The sequence below is a fragment of the Malurus melanocephalus genome, unplaced genomic scaffold (assembly GCF_030028575.1).
Source record: "Malurus melanocephalus ecotype Western Australia unplaced genomic scaffold, MMel_1.1 scaffold_267, whole genome shotgun sequence".
In the NCBI taxonomy this organism is placed as follows: domain Eukaryota; kingdom Metazoa; phylum Chordata; class Aves; order Passeriformes; family Maluridae; genus Malurus; species Malurus melanocephalus.
Genome location: NW_026623499.1, coordinates 749,384 through 760,088, shown reverse-complemented (window position 1 = coordinate 760,088; position 10,705 = coordinate 749,384). Strand labels below are relative to the sequence as shown.

General features: G+C 40.7%; 1 protein-coding gene across 3 annotated transcripts in view; it reads right to left on the bottom strand.

Annotated features, from left to right (window-relative positions):
* Window positions 1-10,705, bottom strand: part of MEIS2 (Meis homeobox 2) — a 169,346-nt gene that overhangs the window by 7,171 nt on the left and 151,470 nt on the right. The gene's annotated exons all lie outside the window — the stretch shown is intronic.

Here is a 10,705-nt window from a genome sequence, read left to right as displayed (position 1 = left end):
GAGCTTGTAAAGGCGAGGGTCGTTTGGAGGTCAGTGCCAGCTGGGGGCCACCTCTGTGTCCGAGTGGGGACACCCCGTACAAGGCGACCGCCTGCCTGCCCTCAACTCAGGCACCTTTCAACTCGTTAGAAACCCCTAGTCACAGGTACATGTGGTTAATATTAGGCCCAAAATAACCTTTTTTTTAATCTCAAACTGGGGCGGTTGCTGAGGCTTTTGAGCTCTGGTAAAGGCAGTTAGTTGGCWGCAGAGCCTGGATTTAATTTTGCTGGTAATCCAAAAATAAGTGCTTGCATTTTTCTTATTAGCTTAATGTGCAGCAATCCACATCAGCACAAGTTAAGCTAAATTAATTTCCCTAAAATAATTTTCAAACTCGCCTACTCTCAGAATATCTTTGAAAAGAGGGCAATTTTCTATCACTTGGGAGCCACACTTGTTTTTGTCCCTTCTCTTTGTGTTTGAGAACACTTTGGAGCCTTCGCGCAGGTTTTGTGTGCTATTTCACAGCTCAGGCTTTCGCCTGGTGACCCTTAAGGAGTGCTAATGAAGTCGAATACTAGCGTTTAATCCTCTTCAGAAATACTAACATGCCCATCATCCAAAACAGCCTCCAATAATTGCCATTGGGCCCGATCCAACGCCTAGCAAAGTCTTTCAGTCAGTTAACTGAAAACTAAGTTCATCTGCTCATTTAGTAAATTGCTAGCCTTTATATAGCATCAACTTCGCAAGGCCTTTTGTCGTCCTTCCCTCACTCCCTCCCACCCTCTGGTTAAATTCCTTTGCAGATAACAAAGGACGATGGCACACCTTCGATTGCACCTTCTGTGATCACAGTCGTGAAAATTTCATTAGGCAGATGCATAAATGCTACAAGTAACACTAAAGTGCTCTTTTGCATCTCTCTGTTTACATCCAATAGACATCCTTTATTTTTTAGGAAAAGTATCATTCAGTTGTCAGAAATGTCATCCTATCTCAGAATTAGTCATGACTTCAGATATTAAAATAAAAACTCAGACACAGTCAATATACTTGTTTACTCCCTTCTGTAGCACAGTGAAGGCATCTCCTACCCCAGTGCTGTGACTGTGAAGTGTGTTTCCGTCCTCAGAGACAGAGGTCCCCGATAGGACTTATTTGTTGAGCTGCTTTCCAGTAAGGTTGTTGCACTGACCCAATGGAGCTTGACCTGAACCTCCTCCATCCAGCACGCCTTTTATCAGCTAAAGTTAAGGCCAATAGAGATTAACGGGAAAGCCTGATAAGACTGTTTTCTCTTCTCTTATGAGCTTCTAATGGTGTATACAGATGGCAAGGTTTTAAAGAATGGAATGAACACTTATTTAGGCCTGTAAAAAATCACAGAAACAACCCCCCCACATGCACACACTTTCCATCTTACTAACCCCTTTTCTTCAACCAGGCCACTCTTCAGGAAAACCAAATTGCTCTTTCGTTTTTTTATTTAAATCCCAACCACTTTTATTATTTACATCTGGTGGTCCCCTTATTTATGTCCCTCTCCACTTCCCTGCACACACACCCCTGCTCACAGGGCTGCGAAGCATTATGGGCCTTGGCTCTCAGCAGGAGAACTCCACACTGTCTTCAAACAAATAATTAAGGGGAAGGTTAAAGGTTCACCCAGAGGTCATATCTTTGGATACTCCTCAGAAAGTTTACATTAGTAAGAAATGGGTGCCCTCTGAAGTGTTCTTTCAATGGGCTTGCACAACAAGCAGAGCATTAAGAAAATTCTATGTCCTTAAGGGTTTTAGGTGACATCTGCTTTACCTATGAGCACAGAGATTGGGATACTGTGCTCCAGCTTTACATTATTTGACAGTCTCCACAGACTAAGTCTTTGGAATAGGTGTTGAAAACCTTGTCTTACCCAGCCATTCACCCCTAGAAGTGCCTGGCCCTATTTTGTCCCATTGATGTGAATAAAACCAATTTTCATTGCAAACTCTACCTAAAGGCAATTCACTGGTTGTTTTGGAAATGGCACTTCAAGCCCTGATAGTGAGTTCTTCATATTTGTTTTCCTATTGCAAAAAAAAAGAGCAATAAAAATGATACAATTTGTCTCGTTACAACTTGTGAAAAATAGTGCCTGGGTTTGGTTTCTGATTTCATTATTTCTCCATTTTTCTTTTGCACATCTGCGTAACAGTAGGTGCAAACAATGTCCTCTAGACAGGCAACACTTAATCTAGAGAGAAGATACACTGATATATACTTGGAAAGATATAGGAGCACCCAGCTAATTTTGAAATTCTATTTCTATGGCTCCTCTGAAAAATCTGGTTCACAAATGGCATCAGTTATACCAACCAGTGGGTATGTCTGAAAAATGACACATCAAATTATTTATATTTGCAAGACTGCAGGTGCAAAACAGACATACATTTCAGGTGAAGCTAAAAATCAAATCCTAGCTTCATTAACAGTAGCTACATCATGTAATGCATCGGCACAATTGGTAGACAAGGGCACAGAACGCAGTGTTTGTGCATTATTATTTATTTCTTATAATGCTCCATAAATATGCACAGTGCATAATAGAGACATAGAAAACAGAGCCCCTGCCCTAGCCTTTACATTTTTTGAGGGCTTTTTCTGAATCTCTTGGAGAACCATATCCAGGGCCAAAGCAAAGCAAAATATCACCTTTTGCACAGCACTTCATTTTTTCATTACAGAAACATTGTGATGTTATTTTGGCACAAATGTCTTCAAAAGGCRTTAAGAGACAGGTGAAAAAAGAGAACACCAATGCCACTGTTTTCAGCATTATTTGGAACCCTATAAAAGAAGAATTCACAGCTCTGCTCCTGACACTAATTGCTCACCTTGTTCTTATCCTTCACCCAGAGGCCAAAGATTGAATGGCCTGAAAAAATGAGTAAAATCTATCATAAAAGACATGGATTTCTTTGTAAGTCTGCTGTTAATAGTAATTCATATTATTTGGATGATAGCAGCAGTTAGAGGACCCAATGAAGCTCAGTCTCACTCCACCCCATGCTTCACAAGCATACTGTCCAAGAGAACTCAGAGTCTGAACAGATTTCCAGGCAAAGCCTGGGGGAGAGCAAAGACGCCTTCTCCCTGTTTGCAGAGGGGAACAGAGACAGAAGGAGATTAAGTGACAAGGCCAAAGTCATACAAGAGATCTTTGGCAGAGCCACACACCCAACATAGATTTCCTCAGTCCTCTTTCAGCTCTCCTACAATCTGCTATCCATATGCTATCTTTCCTTTGTTCCCCCAGCTTAGCAGTCAGGCACACTGGCAGGGGACTGCAAAGAGAGCTCACATTGCCACTGTTTGTGCCTTACCTGCTGTGTAGATAAAGAGGGGTCATCAGCCTCCAGGGCTGCGAGGCAATACCTTCATAAACTCTACATTCATATGGTACTTGGTCCTCATTCCAGAATGATAAATGAGGTGTGTAATGTTGAGAAATACATGTCATTGACATAGCAGGCTCAATAAAAAACTCACTTCCAGCATTTTGCAAATGACAGATTACCCACCTTGCTTATTCAAACAATAGCCACTCGAAAGATTTTTTGCATCTTGTATTTTTTCTTTAATTGCTAGCTAAAGCAACCATATCTATTTCCTATAGCCAGTCTGTCTTTCTCACAAAAGTAGTTTTAGTAACTTTTGCAGGCRAGTTTACGAAAGCACAAATTAACAAGATCTGGCTCAAAATGTACAACAATATGAACTTYTAAAGGAAGCAATTTCACTTTTATCTGTTTATGGCAAAAAACCAGTAGAGCAGTAAAAGTGCTCTAGTGAATACGCAATGTAGTCTGGTGATTTGGCAGCTCTAGTCCTAATTGGTTCCTACCATTGATAATTAGCATGACAATATAATCATAATATATGCATTTAATCACGTCTTCAAATAGAGACTTAGTTTTCTTTGTCCAAAATAAATATGCATTCTGTACTTTATAGAAAGCCTTGTAATAAATCTTCTTTAAATATTTATCATATTTTATCTCACAACAAATTATATTAAACTCAAATTTGCATAATAAATTTTATTTTTATAATAAATAATGTCCACATAAAATCACAGAGACATATTTCTGCAAAGTGCAAAGAGAATAAATAGCAAATAATGATCTCTTAATCTGCTTGTTCAAATCTGGCACACTCAAAAATAATTTTGCTGGTTTTTCCATTGTCTTTTTTATACATACTGTACATATATTTTGAAACACTGTGACCACACCATAACTGAATCTGCCTAGGATTAGTTCTTGAAATGAACTGTTAGAGACTGTACCGATTGGCAATCAGAAACATCTTCAGCTTTACTTTATGGCTATCATGGAAAATTCACTTTAAGTATGTAGGGTCACAACAGGTCTTGTTTCAGGAGGATGAAGTGCATGAATGCTTAGGAAACTGTAATTCATTCCCAACTTGGGGTCTAATCTGAACTCAGGCAGAAAGTGATATTTAACTCCTGTCACTTTGTCTGTATGTCTAATRTCTTCTGTGAGATGAACTGGTGCCAAACTGAACCAGTCCCGCCCCAGCACCATAGACTGCTCCCCATGAGAAACTGAGGAACAACATGGAGCCACCACATACAACTCAAAACTTCAGTGTCAGTCTTCAATCTGGATTTCCACTTAAAATATCCATCCCAGAAAACGAGGTGCTAAAATATTGAATTTATTTAACAAACCAGCCACTGCATAAATCGGTTCTCAATTCTTTATGTGAAAACGAGAGAAATAAACAAATTTGTGAGATGAATTCACAATCAGTTCTCTAAGAGGATTAATGACAAGGAAAGTTATGACTAAATTTTAGCCCAAGACACTTCTGCTCTTAGATGTGAAAAGTTCTGACAGAAGTACTGAATGAACATTGTCATAGACTTAGCAATAATAAAAACACAAGTAACAACARCAGCAGCACTACTTTGGGGTTAGAATTGTTTGCTTTCTGCCATCTGAATGAAAAAAAAAAAAACCTAAAAAAAAATTCAGATGCTCAGGGGAACAATTTTGCAAGATTTTTTCAAAAACCTGCCAAATGTAGATGAGAAGCCCAACTCTTATTAAACCTACACAAATGGGAACTGAACTTCAGGAATAAATAGGATCTAAGCACCTGCTTCAATGTTTTTGCTGAGTAAGAGTCTAAGAATGCATTCTAAAAAATAATCCAAATGTTTTCACCTWGGATGGGGAAATAAATCTTTGCCTGAATGATATTTCAGTATTTGGACTATGAACATTTCAGTGTTTAGTTCAAGTGCATATGCTACACTGATTCCTTGTTGCCCAAGAATGCCCTAATTTTGAAGGGAAATTAACCAATGCAAGAGTCACAAAAAATGTGTTCCTAAGTAACCTAGAAAATTACTTCTTTTCCAGGCAGAAAAAAATAATTTTATAAGTTGTGAGCTTCTCAGAGCAGTCTAAAAAAATGCATTAGAAAAGACTAATTTGCAGAACCACTTTTATCAATATCCACCCCCCTGCCTTTACAGCAGGTCTATCACCTAAACTTTTATCTGAGCAAGTAAAATCTATTTATCTTAGTTTATTTAACTTCTCCCTCCACTATGTATTCTAAACTGACAGAATTAGGTTTAGGCGCCCTTCACTATGTGTATGTACAAAAATAGTTGGAAAAGCCCTTGTTTATGCTTCACTGAATCTCTGCCACACCTGGTTACCGACTCATATTTGCAGCATTCCTTATAGGAAATTAAAAAAAGCTGAGTTAGTCACCTGGAAATGAGCCATCTAAATAAGGCTTCCCTAAGTCATGAATATTGAGAAATGGAGTCAGTTATGCGATTGCTGTTGAGAGGAAGCGGGAGGGACAGGCAGGTTTCGTCCCTGGCAAAGCATCACCTAGTTTTGGACAGCCTTGTTAAAGAAGGGRGGTTAAGGGCTGTTTAAACCCACTTTCTAAAGCTAATTCAGATTATTTGACATCTGTCAAAGGTGTGATTCAAAGGATCTAAGTCAGCATCCACGTTTAGTGAAGAGAAGGATCCAGAAGATGACAGAGAGCAACTTAGCTGGGTGCCTGAGGCAGCCTGAGGTAGGTGCTAACTATCCCAAAGACTTCTGCCACATCTGCTATGTTTATGTTGGACCTCCTAAAAATACGTCATGCCATTTGGGGCTGCCAGTTGTTGGAAATCATGATTTTGCTCATCCTGTGACTGTGAGACTGTCCTAAAAAAAATCAGAAATTTAAACATCGCTCTTCCCAGTGTTTACTTTGAGAGTTTTTCAGTCATTGCACCACATTTTTAAAATGCTCTTCTCAGCCACAAAATCTAGAAACTTGAGAAGATTCTCACAACCATTGTCTCCTGGAGCTGGGACCACGAGTTAACATGAAATAACTTGAGCCTTGAGATAAAATCATGAGAATTGGCAAGRCGGGCATCTATTCACCTCAGAGAAAAATGCGCCTCGTTAAACGTGTAACTCTCGGTTACCAGATTACTCCTTGGGAGCGCGTAGGAACGATTTGGCTGTGCCGAGGAAGGTCCTGGTGGCTGTCACGGCAGCACCCTCGCTGCCTTCGCCCCGGAGCAGGGGTTTGTGAGCASGGCCGTGTCCGGCAGGGCGGCCAAGGGCCGAGCCGCAGCCGGGGCTCCCCAGGGCTCCCACGAAGCCCAGGCTGCCCTGCCGCCCGTGCCCCACGGCCCCGCGGCTCCTCGGGAGCAGCGGCGGCCCGGGAAGAGCTGTCCGTCCCGGGCGCAGAGCTGGGCTGGCCTCCTGGTCCGGCAGGGTGGCCCCAGGGGAGGCCTCCCGCTGTGCAGCAGGGCGCCATGAGGTGGGGCCAGAGCGCCGCTGCCGGGCCGGGGGTGCCGCTGCCCCGCGGAGCCAGGGCCCGGCCCGCAGAGCTCGCTGCGAACCGCGCCGTGCCATCCCGCCCACACACGCCCCTGCCGCGGCTGGGCACAGCTTTCCACACCAACTCCTAGCAAGCCTAAGAGCGGAAGTATCACCCCTAATTCCACTTTAGGTTCCTGGTGGGAAACAAGCGCCTTTTGGTGCAGGCCACCTGAAGCCACAGAACACACGCCGGAGGTGGCTGTTCCTCTTTTGACAGTGCCATCAGGTTATTAATATATGKTTTTTTTACCACGCACCGTAAAAATGATCTTTTAAAGATACTCGAAAGGAAGGGAGGAGACAAACAGACACACTTCCTTAGCTATTCATATCTTACAGATAAAATGCAAACTCAATAGACGCAAGCCGTAGTATTTAACCTCATCCTGTACTTGATTTATTGCAGATGGGAATCAACTAGAAACTGAATCACTTTGAAATTTTTACTACTGACATTAAAATTCCAAGTCTGTRTACATAWGTCTTGTGGAGATGCTGAATACAATTTTAGCTAATTTGGCATGCACTTTGATTTGCTAGCACTTAGACATTCATGTTAAAGGTAGACAACAAATCTATAAAATGATAAGTAACTCATGCATTTAAAGATGTGTTAATTTGTCATTTTAAACTCCAAKGAAAAGATTTTCAAAACTAATTAGGGTCCAACAGTCTTGAAAACACAATCAGGAGTTGAGGGGCCTCATTTTAGGTAACTTGTAAAAAACCAAACATGTAGTTTTTTAATAATACCACATTAAAGTATCTTTCACCTATTTTTAGCTTATCAATATTTAACATATTAATTTTAAAAAAAATCAGTTCTAAATTGACCAAAAATGGGAGTTGTCAACAAATTTAGTATCTGTTTAACTTCCCTGATCAAACAAGATTAAGGCACTAATTCTCCATCTTACTTTTCGGTGGAAACTACCTAAGTTGYGTCTTGCCAAAAATGCATAAAGGTGTTTAGCAATTATGTAGTGGGTACATTTGAAGAGATCAAGGTGCACTCACATGTCCTGTGCTATGGATATCTCTGATTAGCTTGTCATCCACTCTGAAGAAGATGTAGCCCAACTCTCATATACTATATAACAGGCCAGCTGTTAGCTGTCTGTCAAGCACCTAAAGTGGACAAGTAGTCCAGGAGCAAAAATGTCACTCCTTTGATCTGGCAAGGAGCAGCTGCTGATTTATAGAGTAGGACTTTGTTCTTCCGTTCTATTTTACTTTCTTTCCTAAGGCAGAACCACAAAATCCAGGAGAAAAAAAAAAGTGCCATTCTCTGCAACATCAACAAGCTCTGACAACTGCAACAGGGTTTTTCTTGGCCCTAACAAAGCTCTCAGGCATCTCCTTTGACGCTCACATTTTTTTTTTTTCCTTCTTCTTTTTGCAATGCGGTAGTTATTGTTTAATTCAGCTTCTGTAAATGGAATGGACTGTGGCCAGCAAGCCTGGGGCATAAACACACCTGTATGAAAGAAGCCTTATTGTAGCAACCATCTACAACCAACCTGCACATGCACTACCAGTTCGTGAGTTCAGAAGGAATGTTCCATTTTCCCTGACAGTAAATTTTGCCTTAAGATAACTATTTCTTGTACCCACTGTCCTGTCTTGACCATGAAGCTTGTATACTTTTTCATTGTTATTAAAATCTAAAGAAAAAAAAATGKTTTTTTCTACATGTCAACCAGGGAACGTCAGGAAATTGGATCCAAAGAGCCCACTTTAAAAAAACCACAGCCAAAATATATTTATAGAAACATGCTGCTGAAAGTTTGAAAACTACAATCCTAAAGGTGTCTGTTCTGTTTCAGACCAGTTGCAAGCACCTCCAGCTTGTGCTGCTGCAGATCCTCCTCAAAAAAATCATTTGGCCAAACAAGAACTCAGTTAGAAATAGTATTTGATGCAACCAACTAGACTGCATCAGACTCTGCCTGCCCAGACTCAATGCTCCATTTGTTCTGTTAGAAGGTGCTGAGCAGATTCTGTGGGGTGATCAGTTACTATACCGGCTGTTAAAGTCCTGCCTCACCCATTGGTATTGCAAGAGAGTTTTTCTTTATTTCCCATATAATCTGTTTTCAAGTTTATTAGCTAAAATCTCAAACCTACAGGGCACAAGAAAAGGCTGTAGTATAATGCTGCTGAGGAGGAGAGAAGCTGTGTATTTGACCCTGGTTTGTCTCTACACATATGCTGTGTTCACATTTCTTTATACTGTAACTTTAAAAACAGACAAAAAAGGATTACAGAAATAAAGATGGGAAGAGGTGAGGGTGGTGGGGGCAACATCATGACTACAAGATCTTTTGCGTATGTGTTAGCTTGTGGAAATAAATAAGAACTATTACAGCCAGAGCCCTAAGGGAGGCAGGAGAATGATGATGTACAGGATAGTATAAAATGATATATTAAAAACTGTGCTGTCAGTGGAACAATAGAATATTAAGCAAAAGTCCATAATTATTGGTAGATATTTAGCTGTAGACATCTTTCTTTGGTTGGTGGGTACTAAAGTATACGTGAGAGGAAAGAGAACTAGTTAGGCAATTAGAAGTAATGGGCATAAATAATACACTATGTATAAATACATTTCCCCCTTTCCTATGTTACAGCTTTTGCCCGGATACACCTAATAATCTCTCAATAAGTCATACCTACATGCTGATATGCCTTGTGTTTTGCTCTTTCCTCTGTCTGGATATTGGAGATTCTGCTTATGTAAATCTCTCTTTCTGCAGATGCAGGTGTTAATATTTTCCCTTGAATTTTTACAGTAGTGGTGGCAAGACTTTATCAAACCAGGGGGCCTAATGGCTTAGTAGTTAAAGATGTGTCAACACTACAGACACCATGAGACTGCAGCCTGCCATGTTATGGAATATGTGTTTCACGGTGATGATCTTGTAGCAGGTCAAGTGTGGGACAACTATTAAGTACACTAAAATGAAGAGGTAAATATACAGATCTTCCCAGTGTCATACTGGTGAAACCTTTGCTCTCTCTCATCCCATCTTGTGCTCTCTGTATTCCACATGAATCAGGGGAAATGTTCTATAAGCATTTTTGAGAGTTTGTTACATATGAAAATGTTTCATGGATCCTTGTGTCTTAGTTGTAAGCCAAACTAGTTTGGAATGGAAAAATTAAAAACCTCTGTGAAGCTGTTTCCCCAGCCTATCACTCTGTATGCCAGGGTCTCAAACTTTCTGACCAGTGCTTCATCTCTCCAAGGTTCAGTCTTGCTCCCTGGCCTGCCTTGCCCACTCCCCAGAGATAATTGCAAAGTACAGCTGGCAAGTCAGTGATAAAGCTTGCTGGTGCTCTGCAAGGGTCCTAGATGGTCAGACATGCTGTGATTGAGGACGTATATGTGAATGTTGCAACRTCTTGTCTCTCTTATTTGAACAACCTTCTGTCTTCTGAAGCAAGAAAGCTGAAGGTTTGAAAACCCAAACCATGAAGGTTTGTTCTTTTGAAAGCATTTGAAAGGCTGGGTTCCTCTGATTTCAGTGGCTTATGGGCACAGCAKAGTTTTGGAGAAGCCTGTGCTCAAGTGCATCACATTTCAGTTGTTTGCTTTCCCAGCTATAGACAGGTCTGTCAGTGTATTTTTCTTTCTTCTGTTAAAGGATGGGTAGCTGGAGAAGTATTTTTTTAATGCAGTCATTGCCACTTAAATAGCTCATGTGAAAATTAAATCCTGCRACAGAAAGAAACTTGACACTGTGCACGTATTTTGTTAGTCAAAACTATCTAAGTCTGTAATGTGTTCTACTATC